General features: G+C 40.3%; 1 protein-coding gene across 1 annotated transcript in view; it reads right to left on the bottom strand.

The window, feature by feature from the left end:
- hs3st1l2 (heparan sulfate (glucosamine) 3-O-sulfotransferase 1-like 2) overlaps positions 1-21,521 on the bottom strand; it is a 31,574-nt gene extending 10,053 nt beyond the window's left edge. Inside the window, exon 1 of the mRNA XM_085367523.1 lies at positions 21,259-21,521. The gene's annotated coding sequence lies outside the window, so the exon portion shown is untranslated. The remainder of the gene's footprint in view (positions 1-21,258) is intronic.
- Positions 21,522-21,771: the final 250 nt, after the last annotated feature.

Genomic DNA, 21,771 nt, shown 5'->3' with positions numbered 1-21,771 from the left:
GCAGCACATCTGCAAGCCACTTTGAAACCCACCTCCCCTCTAGCTCCATCATTTATGCAGTTCTGACTTTCAGCATTATGTAATATTACTGATTCTTGCTTTATTGAGACGGGGTCTTGCTGATGTGCTTTGGCTTTTCATCTCTGGTGGGGATTTCCCAGAATGGACCTACACCAAATGTAAAAATGAATGCAGATAGAACTCACAATTTTCTATTTATTTTTTGACTACAGTGGTTCTGATTGAAATTACTTTTTCAGTTTGCACTTTGCTGAAAATTGACTAAAAACTAACATGGATGTTCTCTTCATTCAGTGCTTATTAAAATGCATGCACAAGTCCCCTGTTAATGATAAAAATAAGCAAATGAGTTTAGGATTAAAAAAACTGAGAGATTTCTGTTTAGCAACTGGCTGGACTGTTTTCTTTTTTTATTGGCACCATATGAGCAGCCTCTCAGCTCTGCTCAATGAGCCTCACATGAATCATTGCAAGTCCTTGTCTTTCCCCGCTCATCGCTTCTTGTGATTCACATTAGCCAGCATGCAAAGGGAGAACAAACAACAACAATAACAATGCCAAGATTGCCAATGACGCATGAATTCTCCATACTGACAAACACACGTTATCTAGCCAAGCTGCAGACGATAGAGATGGAGGGGAAAGGAGAGAAAAGCGGGAAGGGTGGAGTGTAATTATCTGTGAAAGGCAGATGCTTCCATCTGCATTTGGGGAGAGTACCAGTGTCTTATAAGTTCTGGTGTGAGTGTGTTTGTGTGTGTCTTGTGTCATCTGCATGTGTGCAGAGCCTTAGCCTTTTGTGCAGACACCCAGCATGTGACTGCTAGTGATCCAGGCCCCTGGAAATATCTTTTTACAGAGCGATGGTATTTGGGGGTGGGGGAGGGATTATCCTGTACAGAGAGTCAGAGGGTGGCAGGGAGGGAGGAGATGGGTGGTAGGGGGGAAGGATGAGACTGAGGTACAGTTGTTGTGTGTGTGAGGCAGCAGGAAGATTGTCTCTGGTAGGGGGTGGCATGGTGAAACGCTTTGGATTGCCAAGCCTGTCATATCACCAAGGCTGTGAAAGTCTGATAAAACTCTCTCTGTCCCCCTTCCTTTTCTTTCTTCTTTCATTTGCCCCCCTCCCCATCCATCTCTTTTTCAGACTCTACTCACCATCCTTTCCTTTTTTCACCTTGGGTTTCACCTTCATTTACCCCAAACTTCCCACACATTTTCTTAGTTTTCTGTCTCTTTATATACCTTCTTTAATCCAGGTCCTGCTCAGCCAATCACGCTTGCTGATTACAGCGAACATACGCCGAGCTGATTGCCTTTCAGAACAACAAAGGAAATGCAACAAGGCTGTTCCTATTCCCCATCCCTTTCCCATTACCCGCCTGGAGAGGAGATGGCCAACACTCAGAGGGGGGTCTGTAATCAAAATAGATGGAGCTGAGACTGCAATCGGTCATACTTCCAGATCACGCCGACCGCCAGTTTTCCTCGAAGCCTCAGACAATAAACAGTAAGACTGAATGCTTCAAGTCCATCTTTTTGCTTTTCCCAAAAATCCTTTTAACCCCATAGAAGCTGATCTGCTGCCAGATCTTTCAAAGTTTATGCATAAGATGAAAGAAACATCAGATGTGAACAAAAAAGTGAAAAGTCCTCTTCCGTATCTATTGAAGTTCAGGAGTTTCACCTCTTCCAGGCATTCTGTTTTTCTGCGTGAGTAGTTTGAGGCACCTTGCACCAGGTACTCAGCCAGAGGAAAAAATGCTGAACTCGGAAGATTTGATCTATTTCTGAGAGAACATGGGAAGATGAAGCAGAGGGTGAAAAAGAAGTGTCTGAGAGGTTCTTGACAGGATCCTTTTTCTCCCTTGTTATCTCTTCCTCGTGGGTCTGTTTCTGCTGTAAAACTTCATATGAGAGTTATTTAAAATATCCCGAGATGATATAATCTCCAAATTCATCACATATGATCAGAACTATTTTGCTTTACATTTGCATGCAGCAGATATCCTTTAGCATGACTTTTGAACAAGGTTACTGTTGTGTTTGTTTTTTTAGCTCAAACTATAATCTAAACCCCAAGAAGCAGACAGTTGCCTAAACTTAACTAAAGAAGTTAATGCGTGCATTGTACAGAACAATTGTTTTGCTCAACCAGTGCATATCAGCTTAAAACTAAATAAAATAAAGTACAATAAAGCTCCACAGTCAAATGAGTGTGGAAACACTAAAGCAGGAGTTTACTATTTCTGAATCTCTTAGAAGCTGACAGCTTTTGGAAAATGCCAATATTTGAAAAGACTATTTACGCTGACAAAGCATAACGTTTCTGTTTTCTAGAATGAGATACTTTTTAACAAAGTTTGTTTCACTTCCTAAACTATTTCAAATACCTTTTACAAATGATATATGTGTTTTGTGGGCAGCATGGTGGTTTGGTGATTAGCACTATTGACTTGCCTAAAGTAAGTCCTGAGTTCGACTCCACCACCTGGTTGGAGCCTTTCTGTGTGGTGTCTGCATTTTCTCCCCATGCCTGCATGGGTTCCGGCTTCTTCCCACAATGTGAGTGAATGGCAACCTGTCTAGGGTGTACTTTGTCTCTCACCCTATAGGTGATAGGGATAGCCCCTGTGCTACCCTGACAAGCAGAATAGGAGCTACATGTGCTTTACAGTATGAGAGTGCCCAGGAGATTTAGTAAGAAGTTCATGCCTTGGTTTGCACTCACTTAAGAGCTATTATATTTCTTATTTTCTATCCCCTGCATATATACTGTTACTGTGGTAGATGCTCATTTAAACGTGGCCCAAAATAATGAGCAGCTTATGTACAAGTAATCCCTGTGAGCCAAAAGATCAGGATTTATACTGCTCTAAATTATGTCAGTGAGAGTGAAAATCCTTAACATGCCCATACACAGAACTAGCTGTGAGAGCAGAAGCCCCTCCCACCTTGTGTTGTTTGCAAAAGGCAGCCAATCAGAGAAAAGTTCTGCCTGACAGTGGGTGATGAGAGAAGCTGCATGAATATCCAGTTTAAGATAAACAATGGTTATTTATGAATCATGCAAAGTAGTTGGAAATAGGGGAAAACTTAAAAAGGAATTATGCACAGAATTAAGTTTACTACATGCCACCAAACTGGTGCTTAACAAATGGGTATAATAATGGGAACCAGTGCTTTCTGTAGGAAATAAATTTCATCGAATATAAGTGTTTACTTCAATTACACAACAGAAACGACACAATTATGAACACAATGTGTCAAAAAGTGTCAAATGTGGTCTAATAGTAGCCTGGACAGCAAACAAACATAAATTCGATTTTATTTATTAATAGTGTGACTTCACAACCCAGATGTTTTCAGAACACACAATAAAGTGTGTCATGCAGGCTGACCTTCGCTGATGTCTGTCCATCTTTTACTCATCAACCCCCAGCTGCTTTTCAAATTAGACTAAAAAAAGGGGCCTGGCAGCCGGCAGTCACTTACCTTTCACCCGCTTATCATCTTATTCATTCACACATGCACTACACCCATGTAAGCCCCCTCCTCTACCAACCCCACCCCCTCCTCCTTTATCCTCTCTCCTCCTCACATCCTTAGCCATGCACGCGCCAAAATCTGGGTCAGCCATATCAAACACTAAAGTGTGCGTCTCTGATGTGTGTTTACTGTGTGTGTGGATGTGTATGTGTGGCGTATGAATATTGAGTTTTAATATTGAGTCTGGAGGGGAAGAATTTGGGATTCTACTGTTGTTATTTTATCAGGCGCTGCACTGGGGGGGAATGTGATTAGGAAATGCAGTTTTATCAAAGGGATCTTTGTGTGTGTGCATGCATAAAAAAAGCAAGATGTTTCTGTAATAATGTGTGTGGTGTGTGTTTTAGAGAGAGAGAGAGAGAGAGGCAAACTGAAAAGCAAAGCTTGGAGGGGCTGTGTAAATTTGCTCTAATTAAAAGGTTTTTTGGCCGGAGCGTCTGGGCATTGCCACTGGCATACATTCAACACTCATGTTTGTGTGTCTGTGTGTGTGTGTTCTGGGCCACTTGGCACAAAGCCTGGTACAAGCCATTTGGATTTAGAGATGAGAGAGAGAAGGAGAGCTGATGTTTTCCTGACCCAGGTACAGTTGGGGTCTGAAGTTTACACACAGTCATCATGGGCATGAATGTCATGGTAATTTGGGGTATTTAATGATTTCCTTGAATCATTCTTTTAAAATGGTGGAATGATTATAAGATACACATCTTTAACAAGTTTGAATTTATTGTTGAATATTGGATTTTCTCTAATCTGTACCGTCAAAGTCAAAGTACACATCCAGGTTCAAAACATATACATAGACCCTCACTAATACTTTAATATTTGGTTAAATGTCCCTGAACACGTTTCACCTGTCATGGTCCTGGGCCATGTGGGCCCAGTATTCTTAGTTTTCATGTATTTTTGTATTTTGTCCCTTATTTAGGCCATGTTTTCTGAGTTGCCCTGTTGTGTTGTTCCCTAAGTGTTTTCCCTTCATGGCTCTCTCCCCCCTGTGTGCCCTCTATGTATTTTTGAGCCCTCGTCTCCCTTTGTGGTTGTTTCATGTTTCCCCAGCCCGTTACGTCTGTGTTTCCCCGTGCTCTCTCTCCTCCTGTCTGAACCTCTGTACCTGTACATGTCATGTTCAGTTCACCCCGCCCTGTCTCGTTATGATTATCAGTGTCACCTGTGTTCCCCGTGTGTGCCCACTTTCCTCGTTTACCCTCTGTGTATTTCTGTCTGAGTCTCCCTCTGTTCGGCGTCGCGTTCTCCCTCATGTTGTGTGTAATTCTCCCCGTGGTTCGGTTCCCTTGTACAGTTCATGCTTTAGTTTTCCCAGTTTTAGTTTATTTGTATTGCCTCCCGTGGCCAGCAATAAAGCTGTGTTTTTGAGTTTATCCCCGTGTCTGCGAATCTGCATCTTGGGTCCTTCCCCTGCCTGCCACACAACGTATCATGACATCACCTCAATCTGACACATTTGGTTGACGTCAATAAGCTTCTGGTATAATTCTGTCTGGATATTTGACTGCTCCTCTTGACAGAATTGGCAGAGTTCATTGAAATTGGTTAGTTTCCTGGCACTTATATTGGTTTAAAGCAAAGTCTACAAATTTTTAGTTCGGATGAGGCTTTTGGTTTTGGAAAAGTCATTCCAGAAGTCTAATACAATAAAGCTAGCCTGCTTTATCCATTCCAAAACAATTTTTGATGCATGATTGGGATCTTTTTCCTGTTGGAACACCCAATCCTGTCTAAGTTCCAACCATCTAGCTGCTGATTTGAGGTGACATTGAGGGATTTGGAGGTAGCTCTTCATTATTCCAGTTGCTTGTGCAATGTACTGCTACCAATTACTCCAAAACAACACAAAACCATGATGCTGCCACCACCATGCTTAACAGCTATTACACTGTTGAAAGATTCACCTTTACTCCTTCAAACATGTAAAACTTCATGCTGGTGTTCCAGCAGTTTTAAGTTGCTTTTCTGGAAAATCCCAATAAATTTACTCTCAACTTGGTAAAAGTTTGGATCTTCATCCAGATCTTGGAAAAGTGGTGGCATAATCGAAAAACTTGTATTCAGTACAGTTGTTTGAGCTGATGATCTTGGAATTTGGACTTGTTTTGAAATGACTCAGAGAGATCTTCCTAACTCGTATAAATGTACAATTCTCCTTCTTAGATCTACACTGAGTTCCTTGGACTTTCCCTTTGTTCTCAATAGTGGTCAGTCGAATGAGTGATGCCAAAAAAACAAAACGCTTTTTATGATAGGGAAGAGACGATGACTAAAAAAATGTTAGTAAGCCTTGTAAAGTTAAAATACATCACTTAAAAGATTTAAGTGAATAGACCATGTGCAGAGTATGCATCCAATTACTGTTTATTTTTTAAAGTATTCAAATTTCTGCTGTATATGCTGATTTATGCTGTATAATCATTCCACCAAAGAAATCATTAAAAGCCCCAAATTACGATGACATTCATGCGCGATGCATGCCAACTTCTGACCACAGCTGTACATGATAAGAGACATGTTACCCTTCCTGTTTAACTCTCTTGCACACAGGTCTTCTAAAGTGGACTTACTGCTTGTCTTTTGTCATATTATGCTGGCAGTATCATGCACACTCAATGTGACTCTAAAGGGGTACGTGATGGAAATTTTATGAGAAAAGAGTCCTGGCGGATCTGCAACAAGAATGTTTTTGTTGCAAATGTTAAAAATTGAAAAGAAAACAAACCCTTCAGATAGGAAGGATGGCAGAAAGTCCTGCATCAAAACCTTTGACTGTTATGTCTCAGCAAAAATGCCTAACAGATTGCCTCATAATGTAATTTAAGTTGAAATGAAATTAAGGTATTCGTAACAAACATAAACACAGAAAATTAACAAATGAAAAACAGCAGAGCCACAGCAGATATTTCACTTATGGCTATTTGAGGTAAATTGGATTAAAATGGTGGTTGAGCTCGCTGACCACACACATCCTCCTTAATTCACACCCCTGTCCCCACCCTGCTGCCAGGATCCTTGTTTACACACTGATACGTCCACATTATCAGACATAACATATGTGGGCTTTCTCACAGGCAGCTTGGTCTGACAGTAAGAGGAGTCTGACCTGTCAGAGTGGATTTAACCAACTGTCACTGAAGGAAAGCGGGACAGTCGCGGGGTGCAGGATGTGTAAAATAGCAGGGTGATGGGAGGATTATGGGTGTGTCCCCCCTTCACAAGGTCAGAAGCTCCAGGGCAACAAATAAATCAAATAGTTTTCTGGGTGAATTCAGTGTCATTTGCTGTACATGTGAGTGTTAAACTTGTGTACATAAGGGCGTCTGGAACAAGGGCAAGCTGACAGATGGGGCGAGCAAGTTGTGTCTGGTCAATATCATCATGGTCCAATGAGCCCAAATATTAACTGGGTCCTGAACTGTGGTTTTTCTGGGTTACAAACTGTACAGAAAAAAACCAGATGGTGTTTTTGTAAATGAAGAGGATTTAATGGATGGAGGTAGGGGAGAGGAAAGTGAGTGACTGATAAAAAGGGATACCATAGGAGAAAAAAAAATGCTTTTCCAGCATCGTCAGGTGTGTTTGGGCTCCTGCTGGCAGTTTACCACAGCAATGATTGTTAAGTCTGATGTCACCTGGGCAGTAGACCCCAGGGACGCCAGTTTGTTAAAGCGCAGAGGTGAGGGAGGAGGGGAAGATAAAATGAGAGGCTGTGGAGGTGCGGAGGGGAATCAGGGGATGGAGACAGGGTGGTGGTGGGTACAGATGATGCCACAGTTGGTGTGGTGTTGCAGCCAAACGGTGCCCTACGGCGACAGTAATAAACCATCCCGGCTGTTGGTGGCTTTGTTGTCCAAAATGGACGATTAGTCTGATTTGTGTCTAAAGTGTTAAACCCTAAAGACAACACGGAGAGAAGGATACCCAGTTTAGCAGCACAAATCACAAAGTCCCTTACTTCATAAAAGAATCTCCGCTTTTCTTTTAGTTTGAATTCAACAGACAGTAATTCACCTGTGAGACAAACAGAAATGAGTAAGATGTGTCAGAGCAGCGAGGGTGCTCAGCTTGTCGCCTCCAAGCAGCAACCTCTGGGGCTGAAAAATGAAGCCAGTGTGGGAGTGCCAAAAAATGCACTTGATGCAGACCGCTCGAGGCTTCAAAAGTAATTCAGGCCCTCATATTAAAATGCCCAACTTCAGAGAGTAAACAAAAAGGTACGGACACGACTTTGGGATCTGTAGTTAATTTTCTCTCTTTGTACAGGTGGTCGGGTTTTTTAAAATGCTTCACTTGACTAAACATTTCAAGGCTGAAAGCTTGCGTGATAGGTAGATGCCAACACAGATGTGACTAACCACTAGCTGCCTGCTAAGCTTTACCTCAGCTAATCTGAGACACATGAATATCTCTCTCTGTGCTTGTTCTGTTGGTGCCTTTTGAAGCAATTTAATACAAAAATTTGGCAAATAATGTCTTTTTTTTTTTTACTGTTAACACTACAACCTTTGGTAAGTGGAATTCTCGTATTTAATTTCTATGCTACTTAGCGCTAACTAGCATGTATCTTCACCTATACAATCAATGCCATCTGCTAACCAGACTGCAGCTAAAAGCATAGTACTCACCCAGCTCCTCTATATGGTTGCTTCAGTATGCAAGTCCACAAATCTTGTATATACAGTCTGTGTTTAAAATATAATGACCAGACAAGTGAAGAGTCTGCAGTAACTCAGTTCAAGCTGCAGTTTATGTGGAACTTGTCAATTAATAATGAGCTTCCTGGTAGGTACTTGCACCTGCATTAATCAATATTTTACTCTGTTTAATGTGCTAGTATTGTTGACAGGGTTCTCTAGTCTCTTTCGGCAGTTCCTCTTTGTTATCTCTATCGAGTATCAAGACTTTCAGGTAGCTGTATTTCAGTAATGTTGAAAAACAAGCAGCCAGAGTTATTGTTCCCAGCCTATCCAGTGTGAAGCTGCAGATAGAGAAATTGAATGCGTGAACACAATAGAGCTCTGGAGTGATGCACTTTTTATCCTGTTAGATTTAGAAACAACACAAATGTGGCACAAATGCTGGTTGCGCACAATGTGATGATGCAGTGTTCTTGTTCAGCCATTTGATCATATTCCCATCTCTTTTTTAAAAATTGGCATGTTTCCTGTTCCTCTGTGGGTTTTGTTTCTGTACATTTGTGCTTGGCAAAACAGACGTATTTACAAATGACACCATTAAAGTGAGCTAATGAGTCAACAAACCAGGGAAGAAAAGTTTCTGGCTCACAGGGTATTGTCTGAGCTGGATAAAACTGTAGAATTGTCTCTTTCTTGTGGAAGAATCCAAATCAGTCTGTAAAACAATTTGGCAATTTAAGCAGTAAAAAAAAAGAGTATCTGCAAGCAGAACAAGAAATACATAATGGACATGAAGTCCTGCAGAGGCTTCAAATTGGGCTGAAAATCTGGCTGAGGCATAGAAATAGGTGCAAATGCATGCACATGTATTTGCACGCACAAACACGCAAACACATTGTGATGTATCCAGACAAATTGCACTCTAATCACTGCATCTGCTGTGTTGCTATTTTCACACAAATCCAATGGTGATGCATCCTTTCTTTTTGCCTGCCTTTCTTTCTCTCTTTGAGCACAGCATCCCACTGCCTCTCCAGACTGGCTCGTTCACCCCTTTGGCGCACACACACAAAGACACACATTAAAAAATATAAGCACACATGGATGCACAGGCTCATTTCCCCAGATACACAGAAACCCATCAGTGCATTTTGTAACTCCTCTTCTTACATCCACACACACATACATATCCACACACACACAGTATCATATTTATACATACATGCACATACACAAAATCAGAGGCAGACATGAGGTGCCTAGCAGGGGGTGGTTTTGATTGACCAAGCACTTTATGACTCTTAAATGGCTTTATTGCCTTCCTACTTAGCCCACACACCCCCTCCTCCTTCCTCTCTGTCACAGCACAACAGCACAGATACACACACATGCACGCACCATCCTCAGGGGGTCTCTGCGACTGGAAATTAATGAGAGCCATCACTAACTGCGCGCACACACGTGTGGTGCCACCCAGATTGCAAACTCCCTCCTACTGTCTGGAATCTATCAAGGTCACTCCACAAAACTAAAGCATGGTTCCTCCCTCTGGATTCTTTATCTCTGCCCCCTATGACCTTGCTTTGGTACTTTTTCTTTAAATTTTGGGAGAGAGCCAGGATTCAATCCTAATGACTTTGTTACTATACATAGCAGGTCGATGCATGGGAGATTGGGTTGATTGATTATAACTGGCAGGACACCAGGAGGCGTGGGGGGGACGCTGGAGTCCTGTCAGCACAATGGAATGAGAACTTCCCTGTTGGGATATTTTGAAGGCTCCTGCTGATCATGTTGTTATCGTTTGACCTCTGTCATGAGTAGCATGATGAATATTAGAAATATTTTGTTTCAGTGATAATTCCCCATCTTTTTGTCATTTCCAGGGTCAAATATGGCTATTTTTTAAAGCCAAAGTATGCACGACACGTTGTGTTGTGTCTGTGCTTGATCCACAAGGTTTAAGCAACAGTAAGAGACTGCAGGATTACTTGTGGTTCCTAACATATAAGTAGAATGGGAGGCAGAGCCTTCAGTTTTCAGGCCCCTCTTCTGTGGAACCAGCTTCCAGTTTGGATTCCAGAGACTGACACTGTCCCTACTTTTAAGATTAAGCTTAAAACCTTCTTCTTGCTAAAAAATGTAGTTAGGGCTGGATCAGGTGACTCCGAATCCTCCCTTAGTTACACTGCAGTAGGTGTAGGCTGCTGAGGGATTCCCATGACGCACCTTTTCCACTCACTATGTGTTGATACACTTCTCTTCCACAGCATGTCTTTTGTCCTGTCTTCCTCACCTTAACTGGTCATGGCAGATGACCCTGGTTCTGCTGGACCCTGGTCTACCTCAAAATATAAAGCACCTTGAGGCGACTGTAATAGTGATTTGGTGCTGTTTAAATAAAATTGAATTGAATTGTTTTTAAACCTGGTCTGTGTAGTGCGTTCTAGTAGTTCAGTCTTTACTGCTATTTAAGTGAGACATCAGCAGCTCCCAGATTACAGAGAGCGAGGTGCAGCAACAGCTTGAAAAGAAAGAAACCTTTGAAACTGGAGAAACACTCTTTACTGTAAAACATCTGATTTACTGTACAGACATCAATCCAGCCTCCTAATATGGACTTTGAAGCTCTTTAAAAGAGGACAGATGGCTCGTGCAAGGTGTCAAGACACTTGCTCCAAAAGACACAAAGTGTTTGACACTTTGGGGTGAGAGCACATCCGATTCGTATACCACGCAACTGTTCATATTGGCTCAAACACGCAGAGTTAAACACTGCATCATGTCATAAGTAGACAACACTTTACACTTGATTGCTGTAACTATTTGCTGGAAAACTTTCTGAGATTTTCTAGTACACTAATCGCATCAGTATTCCTCTCAGGGAAAGTGAAGAAAGATGTTCCTGTTATGGTGAGTGGGAAGATCATTTTTCAGCCTGAAAACTTTGGCTCGAGCCCAGTGTGTTGACAGACATCTCATCCTGCTGATGTGCCCTTCAGCTACTCACTGAAAACTTGCCAGCCAGAATGACTGCTCTGTAGCTGACCTCCCAGTTCTGTGAGCAGAAGGCCAAGTGAAAGGAAAAAATCCCTCCAGTGATCAATGCAGTATTAATTAACAGAGCTGAAATACAGTGTGTGGGCCAGAGTATGAGAATATGTAGCCCTGGAATCTGTTCGAAACTTTGGCTGTTTAATTAATAAACACAGCCTTGTTTACAGTTTAATTCAGCACAGTAGCTGTTCCTGAATATATCACACAGTCATCGTCAGGAAATAGAGCTGGTGACCAGTCGTGGTATAAGAGCTAAACTACTACAGTAACTTTACCAAGGTCTTTTTTTGCCACAAAATTTCAGTTCTTTCATTTCGATTTTTTGCAACTCTAAAACATTTCTTACTGATAGGAACGTCGAGTCCATAAGTCATAACAAAGAGGAGTTTTCATTTCAGCCATTAGCTTTGAGGTAAGATCATGTATCACGTCAATGTCTGCAGGACGGTAAACTCTGCGTGGCCCTTTTATTACTCATGTTGCCGGGATGCGACTCTGTTTGCAGACATAGTTTTGTGACCTGTTTTGTTTCCAGGGACAAAATGCAAGCACCCGTAATATAATCATTAAAGTTTAAAGGGACAGTTCACCCTAAAATCTAATATGGATGATTTTAAAAAAAAATCCTCTAGTACCAATATAACATTTCTCAGTTTTGAACGTATCAGCTGTAGACATGTCACTCACCTGATGGTTCTTAATATATATTTGGAAACTCAGCCGCAATGTCTCTTTTCAGAAATCAGGACTCACTGACTTAAAATTAATCTAAAAACTTGGTGTAAGCAGTTTCATACAGGAACTATTTTCCTTCCGCTGAACATCCCGGCACTGTGAAGTAAGAAGCATGCACTGACCCATGTAAACATGCACATGCTAGTGACTGTGACAGGATATGAACAATATTTTTAGAAACATTTCCAACAAGGACCTGATGACACAGCCAAAGAGAATATGAATATATTTCTGGCAGAGTGACCTCTACATTTCAAAATATTTAAGAGAACAAATATTTCTATGGGCGATATCTCAAAAACTGTGCAAATCTGACGAAAACAATCTAGTTCGGGCCTGGGCTGCTGTGGAGGGCTGCACCAATAAGCTGAACTGGACTGTGCTCACTATTAATGCTATCTTTTTATAAGCTTATTGGTGCGACCCTCCACAACAGTCCCAGTTTCTCATGGTGCGACTCTCAACAGCAGTCCCATCTCATGTGGCCCTTTGGGAAAATTATTTGCCCATCCCTGGTCTAGTTGGATAAATATCACTGCAGGCCAGATAAAAAAAACAACAACTTGACTTTCTAGACTAGACTTTCAGGTAAACTTTCCCTTTAAGGTGAAGGAACGTATTAACCTTATTTTAGGGTGCGCTAATGCTAGAGTAGTATTAAATATATGAGCTTAAGTAGCACTACAGATATCTCTGTTGGTTCACTCAGAAGTCAATTGCTTTTAGTTGTTGTCAAGTTTCTCTTAGATGAACATGATTAAATAAATTGCACTTCATTCATAAACCCTTCGGCTAGATTCTATATTAGGGATTGAGGTGGGAACTTTACTTTACTCTTATACTTCAGCATAGCAATGCATGTCAATAATATATTAATTCAGGAGGAAAGAGTGTTCCAGATGGCACAGGGGGAAACAGAAAAGAGTGTATCTGTGTCCATCTGCCTGCCACCAGGAGTTCTTGTCACCTCAGAGGCGCTCAGAGGTGTAACAACCACTTTTTGTGTGTATTTTCCTGCTCAGCTAGAGTCGCTGTGAACCTTCACCCTGACAGAGCGGCCGGCTGCCAGGCTGATGACCTCCTACCCCAAGGTTTTGCAAATACAGTTAACACTGACCTGGCCTCCCTCCAGCTGCAGCTCTTTAACCCTCTCAAGGCAGGCGTTGCAGATTTGCAACAATTAAAAGCTAACAACCTGATTACCCCACATACATATTTTATGAGTTTTTTTTAATCAGAAGTACCACTGCAGGTATTCCTTTGTGCATTAGCAACAAAAACTTAATTTGAGCCTGAGAGGGTTAAAAACCACTCACCACATCCCGAAATAAGACAGCCAATAAAGACATTAAAGGAACACAGTGGTTTGTATGCTTTTAGCTAATTAACAACATGTTTCTAGCTAACCGCTTCAGTTTAGAAGGTGCATTAAGCAAATTATCCTGCATATAATATTCGATTATATAAATAAAATACAGAATAACTGTAGCAGTTTCAATAATTAATGGTTATAATGCAATAAAACTTAAAGGGCTCATTCTTGTTGTTGCTGTGTGACCAATGCAATAAAAAATGTAACACCAGTCAAGATGAAAGAGACATATTAGCCTCCATGCTTCCAGCTGTCTTTATAATCTAAAATATCAAAATGGACTACAGAGAAATCATATTCTCAAGGCCGTATTGCTTTATTATGATGACTGAAGGACAGCTATTCAAATAATGTTCAACATTTAGCTTTTTTTAAACTGCTGAACTACCTCTTTCCATCCTATTAAAGCAATTGTTAGATTAGCCTTTTTGTATTTAAGATTCAAGAATTCTAACTTTTTAAAACATCAGTAGTGACTAAATCCAAAATATGCTTTTCATGTCAGTGTTTCATCATGCTTATGATTGGAGGGCTGATTTCACAATATTGTATGTATACTTTCTGTTGAAATCATAAACTTCTCTGATTCAGCAACAAATAAAATTTTGGCTTCTCTTTCCTTCAAGGTCGTCTCCTTGGGCACCTCTGGACTGTTTCCAGTGCTGCTGCTCTATTTATCTCCCTGGAGGTCCTGTTTTGAACACTTGCTGTAATGCATTTGTGATGTGCACTGGATCTCCTTCAGCGTGTCCAAACGCCAACCTTTCTTTTCTTTCTTTCTTTTTGGTGAACAGTGTGCAGGGTGCTTAGCTAGACTGCATACATCACAGTTCAGGTGGTTTTACCAAATGTTCTTCCTCAGCACCTCGGGACATAACAGTAAGAACTTGGCATTGACGGTTTTGCCCTGCAGGATGAATTTCATGATGCATAACCCACTGAATGTCCAAAAAAAAAAACCCAAAAAAGAGATGAATACCCACAATAAGCATGCGACTCATACTCTGCCTTCAGGCATACGGCGTCTTCTATTGAAGACTTGTTTGTAAAATGTGATTATGAATATGTATTTCGGGTCATTTTGACATAGAAGTTGTTGTTCGATATCCATACTGGTTTGATTTATGATAAAATCAAAAAGCACACATGCAAGTGGCCAGAAGGAGATTTAAAAGTAGCAGTTTCTCTGTAGGATGTCCAGATGTGCACAAAGATGGCTTGAAATTGAAATTTTAAACCTGGTTATGTTTTTCTTTTCTTTTTTAGTGGGTAGAGTTCTGAAATTTATGACAAACCTCCTATTACCAAGAAAAAGCTTTTCAAAGTCCATCTGTTCATGATTATTCTAGTTCATTATTCTCTTCACTAACTACATGATGTAAAATTCATTGCAGTGGATTACCTAGTTACAGAAAATGGGTTATTTGTTATATGTTATTGTGGATAATTGCCTACAACTAATGAAGCTTGACCTTGATAATATGGGTTTATTTATGTCAACAACAACAAAAAAGATTATCCAATCCACCCCCAATAAACCATAGATCACCAATTTGATATGAACACACTCATGCTGAGCTCATATGACTGTGTTCCCTGCAGTCATATCTGAGATTTGTCAAGTCATATCTCGTCTCCGGAATAGAATTAGTATGTAAGAGAGGAGGAAATTCACTTGAAGAGATAAAACTCTGAGAAGAGGCGATCATGAAAATGTCACTTAAAAGTTTTGATTATGAGTGTGTAAGTTTGTAAATGTGTCTGAGGGAGTGTGTGAGCTATAAATGGGCTCATTGGCTTCCCTATTACTCCTAAGGATTGTTCAGTGGAGTGCACTGATTGTCTGATGTCACCTTTTTGTGTCGACCTGCACAAATGTTGCCACGAAACTTGTACACGCACACACACACAGATGTATCACCTTTTTGTTCAAGCACTCAAAATCACATAATTTTGCAAATTGTTTTTCCATATAGGCACATTACTCATGCTGACAGTACATAACTCCATTTTTATATTGTGGGGAGAGACTCACTGTGACAAAATAATTAAATATCACGGCTTGGTTAGGATAAGGTTAGGTTTTGGATAAAGAGAAGGCTTGCCTGGTATCAGTTACGATTAGCTTCATGTTAAGTCTCTAGAAAATTAATGAAAGCCAAAGCAATGTCCTCTGAAGTGACAGAAGCATGACTGCATGTGTGTAGCCTGGTTTAGGGTGCTTCAGAGGACGTTTGCACTCTGCTCATAAATAAAAGCCATGTATTATTCAGGGCTGCTCCTCCAGTTAATGCCCCTTAATGTGCCCAAACAGCCATAATGTACTCTGCTAGCAAAGGTGGCATAGACCCCCTCACTCACACAAACACACCAGCATGAGCAATCTACCCTTTAATATCACACAACGTCTTTGTCAGTGTTACTCTCGACCTCTTATCTCACTCTCAAAAAAATCCTAATTTTCTAAAAGATCCATTTTACTTTTCAAACAAATTGCTCCTGCTCACACAGTCTCGCCATGTTTCCATCAAACTTTGCTTGATTCATCCCTAATTCTCACCCCTCCTCCCCTCCTAGCTACCCCTCGCTGTTTCTTTCTGTCTGTCTCTTTGTTTTATAAAAGCACAAATACAGAATACAGTTATGAAAACTCTACCTCTCTTCACAGTTGGGAGGTGCCAGCTTTCCGCCAAATTTTGTCTAAGCAAACTGAGAAGCTCCAGCAGTGAAGCTTCCTAAGTACATAATCTTAATCAGATTTTAGAGGAAATTACACCAGTGTAATTTCCTCCAAACTGTTCCCTGTTTACACAGAGGTAAACAGAAAACAGTGTGAAGTAAAATTAAAAAAGCCTAAAAATCCATAAAATCAGTTTAAGGTGCAGAATTTATCGCTGCTGCTTTGCTCGTCCGCATTTTTATGGACAGTGTTTTATGTTCTAATCACTCTGTAATTGATTTGCCTCTTTACCATCTGTGCTTTTAATTGTTTCGGCAGTTTGTGATCCCGTTTTGTTTTGGTCTCTCTGAAGCACTGTGTGTAAAATCACTTGGGCTTTAAATTTGTCATTTGTTATTATTACTTTTTAAATTTTCTGTCCCTTTTCGGGGGAGCTGTCTTGAATTCTGTGTCTTTCATGTTGATATTGCACTGTTTCCTGAGCAGTTCTGAACAGAATCAGTGGTTTTGTTTGGTCAAAGTGTTGCATGACGTTCACATTGAGCAGCAGAAAGTTAACGTGGTAGTCCTTGACGTTGTTTTTTTATTCATTAATTGCTGTCGTTTGTCATGTACGTTAAAGCTTCTCTAAGCCATGCAGCTGTATTGACAAACCCACAGAGAACCTATAGCCTCCTTCAGGTCTGATGAGCTTTGTAGCAACTTTACTTCACTGCCTTTGCTTTCTGGCCCAAAACTTTGCTGTTTTGATTCATTCTTGCTGTTCTCAAAACAGTGTTATCATTCACAGCAGGCAGCTGTTTTAAACAGTGTCAGCGGTAGTGTCGTGGATGAGAGAAGGAGGACCCAAACGCTGGACTCACAGGCAGGTAGGTGAAGGTGGATGTTTATTGCCGAAGGAGCGAGCAAACAGTACAGAGGGAGGAAATGGCTGGCTGAATGAATGAATGAATGAATGAATGAATGACCAAAAGACTGACTGAACATACAGACGACATCAGACTTACATCAATGACCCGACACTGAATGGGTAGAACAGAGGGCTTAAATACACAGGCTGGTGATAATGATGATAATGAGGGACCGGTGAGTACACAGCTGAACATAATAAACTAATGATAATGGGAAGAGGACTGAACATACTACACACAGACCAAGGCTAACACAATAAAACAGGAAGTGGAACAGGCAGTAGATAAACAGTGAGTGTGAACTGAAAACACTGGGTCACCGACCCAGGAACCCTGACAAACAGAAACACTCCAAGCACCAAACAGTAGGCAAAATTGGTTTCAAGCAACTAGTTTGAGAAAAAAATGGAAGACTTCAAATAAATGACAGTGCTACTTTGTAACTGTTTAGGAGCGAGGCTGTGATTCCCTCAGGTCAGGATCAGTGGTTTGTTTTAAATATTAAATATTAAAGCAGTTTCTATTTGTTTTAGATGGCTTAGCGAGCTATGTCAAGCTTAAAGTCTGAGTTTTTTCTGTGTCATGAAAGTAGCACTCGTGTTACCGAGCTAAATGATCATGCTAACTTATGCTAAACATATAACCTGAATGGGAGCAGGTTATGTTTGAGGTTTTGTTTTAAAATCGGCTGACAGCGCCATGTTTTCACTGATTCTTTCATTTACAGCATGTTTGAAGTTCATTATACATTCTCTGCTGGGAAATACTTTTGTTGGTAAGCCATACCTTAAATATCGCTATAGCTGAATTTAATGTGCTGCTAAGTTTCTTTTAGTCTGCTGGAAATGCTGCTACTATAACACAGAACACACATTAAGAATACTTTACCAGTCATTATAATTATTTCACTTTGAACTGCCAACAAACTGATGCGATGCTGGGATATGTGCACTTTTTGATGTTTGGATGTTATATATATTATTTTGGATAAACTGTAAACTAAGCTAGTGTATTAGGCTTCATGGTTTTTCTATTTTTAAAAATCTTCTTCAGCACCATGTTGTACCATGGCTGTGAAGGCACAATGCTTATATATTTAGCCAGTTTTATTTAGCCTGTTTTGGAAAAAGAGAAGCTGCTCATTTTGTGTGTGAAATAAAGCCCTTCCTACAAAAACATTATATGGCTCTCCTTCAGTAAAAGTACAACAGTGGCTTCTTCTCTGGGCCCTGCAACAGCTAGTGCACTTGTTTGTTTACACAGGAGGTAATCCGCTTGTTGCACATTGCTTTATTGCTCATAGCTGGTGCTACCGGATATACCAAGCGCTGGTCGCCTAGGTAACCTTCTAATGTATTTGCCACACAGTGATATGTTACTCAAAGGTATCCTTAGTGGTTATTTTGCCAGGCTTGAAGTTGCTGACTAAAGAGGACAGAAGTTAGAAGAACAACACATCTAAACTCATAGAACAACAGTATAGACACTTAATAGTTATAGATTTATAGATTATGAAGCAGCTTTTTATTTTGGTGGTGGGTCAACAGGTGGAAAAGATATTGAGATGTCTGCAGTGTGTGCATCAATGCAGGAGATTTGTTTTGAGAATATAAAATGATGCTGTTAAGTTGATCTATAGTTTGTTTTGTTTTTTACGTCTACATCAGCAGCAGCAGAAGTTTGGGTTCTGTTTAACATCTTAGTGATAAGTGTGTTCCATATTTATCCTTACGCTACTTGTGTATTTGTACTTTGGAATCATTTGTCACAGATTTCTAGGTTTCTGTTAGTCTGACCTTTAATGTTGGCTAAAGTTCACTCGGTGCTCAGACAATCCAGTGCATAAAATCACTCTGACTATGAACAGATGAAGTCCAGAAGTCTTTGTTTACAGTGTTCAACACTGTTACCAAATGTTACCAGAGCAGCCTTTGCTAATGTGAATGTTTCTGCGAATATTGTTATTGTTACCGAGTCGTTTAATGCGATTTCTTTGATTACAAGACGGGACACATTTTGGTGTAACATTAACCTCTCACATGTCACCGATTGCTCAGTTTGTTTTGTGACGTGCAAAACACACCCCCTGACTAAGCACACACACACACACACACACACATAGAGACACACACATGGACACACTAGACAATGGGTTCATTCATTCATTTTCCCACTTTGTTCCTTCTTTTTTTCTCTTTTTTTGTCTTATCTTCTTATAAACACAGTGAAGCTCAACAAACCAACACACACACACTAACTCAATCTTTTCACAGACTCTGTGACCTGGATTCACTCCAGTTTGTCTTTTTACAGACTGTTTGACTGTTCAGATGTACCAGAGCAGGAACTATCTTTCCTGGTACCACTTAAACAAATTATTTGGGAGTGGCATGCTCCTGAACAAAAATGACTCCCTTGTTTTAGGCAGTCATGTGTTCACAGTATGCTACAGACATGCAAATAAAATGTGTTAATTGAGCACAGAAAAACACCACTAAGTGGAGGACAAAGGATATTGCACATGTCAATAAAGGTGGCTATTACTAATCAAGTGTTTCATTTTATACGCCATAAATAAAAAGGTTTTCACATTACATTAAGCACGGTACTACAGGAGTTAGCTGTGGCTAAAACTGTCTTATATTTGGCTACAGTTTGGTTGGAGAGCACCACAGATTAAAAGCTCATATGCAGTCATTTTTTTTTCTTCAGCCTTTGTCTTTGATGTGAAATAACAATAGTATAAGGAGAAGAAGCTGTTAACTACAAACAAGCCAGGAGGTGGCTTAAGGGCTGACAAATGAAGCTATCGCGGCCTTTACCAAATCCTTCACTTCCTTAAATGCTAATTAAACCTGCATTCTTTCAGGTGGCCAGCAGGGGGCACCTACTGTAACTACAAAAAGAAATCTGAGTACAAAAAAGTGTATGAGAAAACAACCCTTCAGCTCACTCCACTATTTAAACATAATATACAATTTGTAAAAGATAGTAACCAATAATGGTAAACCAGGGTATAATTGGGGGTGGGCCTATCTTGTGGTTGATAAATAATTGTCGCTGTTAGCTTTCAGGGATTTGAGTGAGCATCACCCAGCATTTTGTCAGTCTGATCCACCAATCCCTCAAAATATTCAAGTTAAAAACATTAAGATGCAGACAGTCATTAATATAAGACTTCAAGATGCGATTTTTACATTTATCATTTGCTAAAGATAGTGCTGAAAATTGCCAGTTTACAGGTGGTGCAAAAGTGATTTTGGCCTCATTTATTTGACTCATCAACTTAAATTCGATTAAAGCTGAAATATTCCTTTCCCTTTCGTTATTACAGGCATGGCTACTCCTGACTGACAGACACCAACACATGCCACTATTTCTTAGGCATCCGTTTGGGTAACTCAATGGACATCATGGTCATGTTTGTGATGTTGGTGGCTTTCTGGAGCATTTTAAAGGAATTATCTGATAAATAATTTGGTCTGAACTTTGATTATTTGTACTAACAGCCTGCCCTAGAAGTATATATTCTGGTACTGGTGAGTGAAATTCAAAAATATATCATTTCAAATATACCACATTTTGCACAAATTAGGGAACAACTCTGTAACCATGCTTGCTGCTGTTAGCTGATAAACATTTAAATATGGTCTTAAAAAAGACATAGTAAAATTAGAGGCTTCAAAACTGGACTGCACAAACTTTTAACTTCTTTAACTTAAAGATATGACACTGTGTCCTGGCACACTTATGATACTTGAGCCTAGTTTCCGTGTTAATCTGTAACCTTAGTAAGCGCAAGTTATAAAGAGACGTTCTTCTCTGAGACACACGACTGCTGTCAAACTCTATGGAAAGGATCTTTGAGATACTGTTTTATTAGATTTTTACTTCCTCTGAAGTTTGTTCTTACTCTAAATTAGTACAGAAAACATGTTTCAAACACACAAAATTATACCCTTGAGATCATTTATGCAGCTGTTTTTCTATAAATGCACAACATAAAAGTTCACTGCAGTTTAATTCTGCAGTTTTACCGCCCTTTCCCGCAGGTAAAGAACAAATAAAAAAGTCTTTCATAAAAAGATCATAAACTTAAAAACGAGACATGAGGTCACGTGAGCCTGCTGGTACAGAGTCAGGTGCACAGTGTGTATTTTTATTCACACTATGTGCATGTTACACTCAACATTTTCTGTGCTGTGTATGTGAGTCGGTTTTTCAGTTTCAATATGAAAACTAGTTCTACGTAAAAAGGGAAAGATTAAAAAAAAGTGGTCTTACCTGAGTGAAGTTTTATCTAAATTTGTTCCTGTTTTTCTCTCAGGATATTTTCTCTTCTTCTTTTACTTCTTGTCTTCCTTTCTCTGGTGTTGTTTTCTTCTTTCCTTCCTTTCCTTTTTCCTTCAGCTCCGCGGCCGTCACTGAGAAGGTGTGCGTGGAGGCGTCTGAGCTTGTGTGTGCGTGCCGCGGCAAAGTGTGTCGGTGTGTGTGTTTCTGGAGGCTGGTAAGAGAGCGACTCTGCTTTGTGCTGCCGATCTCGGTGAGTGTGTTGCTGCAACTGACTGAGTGACTGCGAGAGTGAGAGAGAGAGGGAGGGAGTGTGTGTCTGTGAGTGTGTGAGAGAGAGAGAGATAGAGGGAGAGAGGGAGATTAGTTCATACACAAGCACATCTCCGCCTTTAGGGAAACACCCCTCTCCTTCTCTTTCTTGCTTCTCTTTTCTTCTTTTCTTTATTGCTTTCACATCAGGTCTGCTCTTTCATCTGATTACGCTGAAGGGCTCATGATGGAGCA

The sequence above is a fragment of the Diplotaxodon limnothrissa genome, linkage group LG12 (assembly GCF_057381915.1).
Source record: "Diplotaxodon limnothrissa isolate DT_005_m linkage group LG12, D_limnothrissa_male_GT1.1, whole genome shotgun sequence".
In the NCBI taxonomy this organism is placed as follows: domain Eukaryota; kingdom Metazoa; phylum Chordata; class Actinopteri; order Cichliformes; family Cichlidae; genus Diplotaxodon; species Diplotaxodon limnothrissa.
This window is presented reverse-complemented; position numbering and strand designations above follow the sequence as displayed.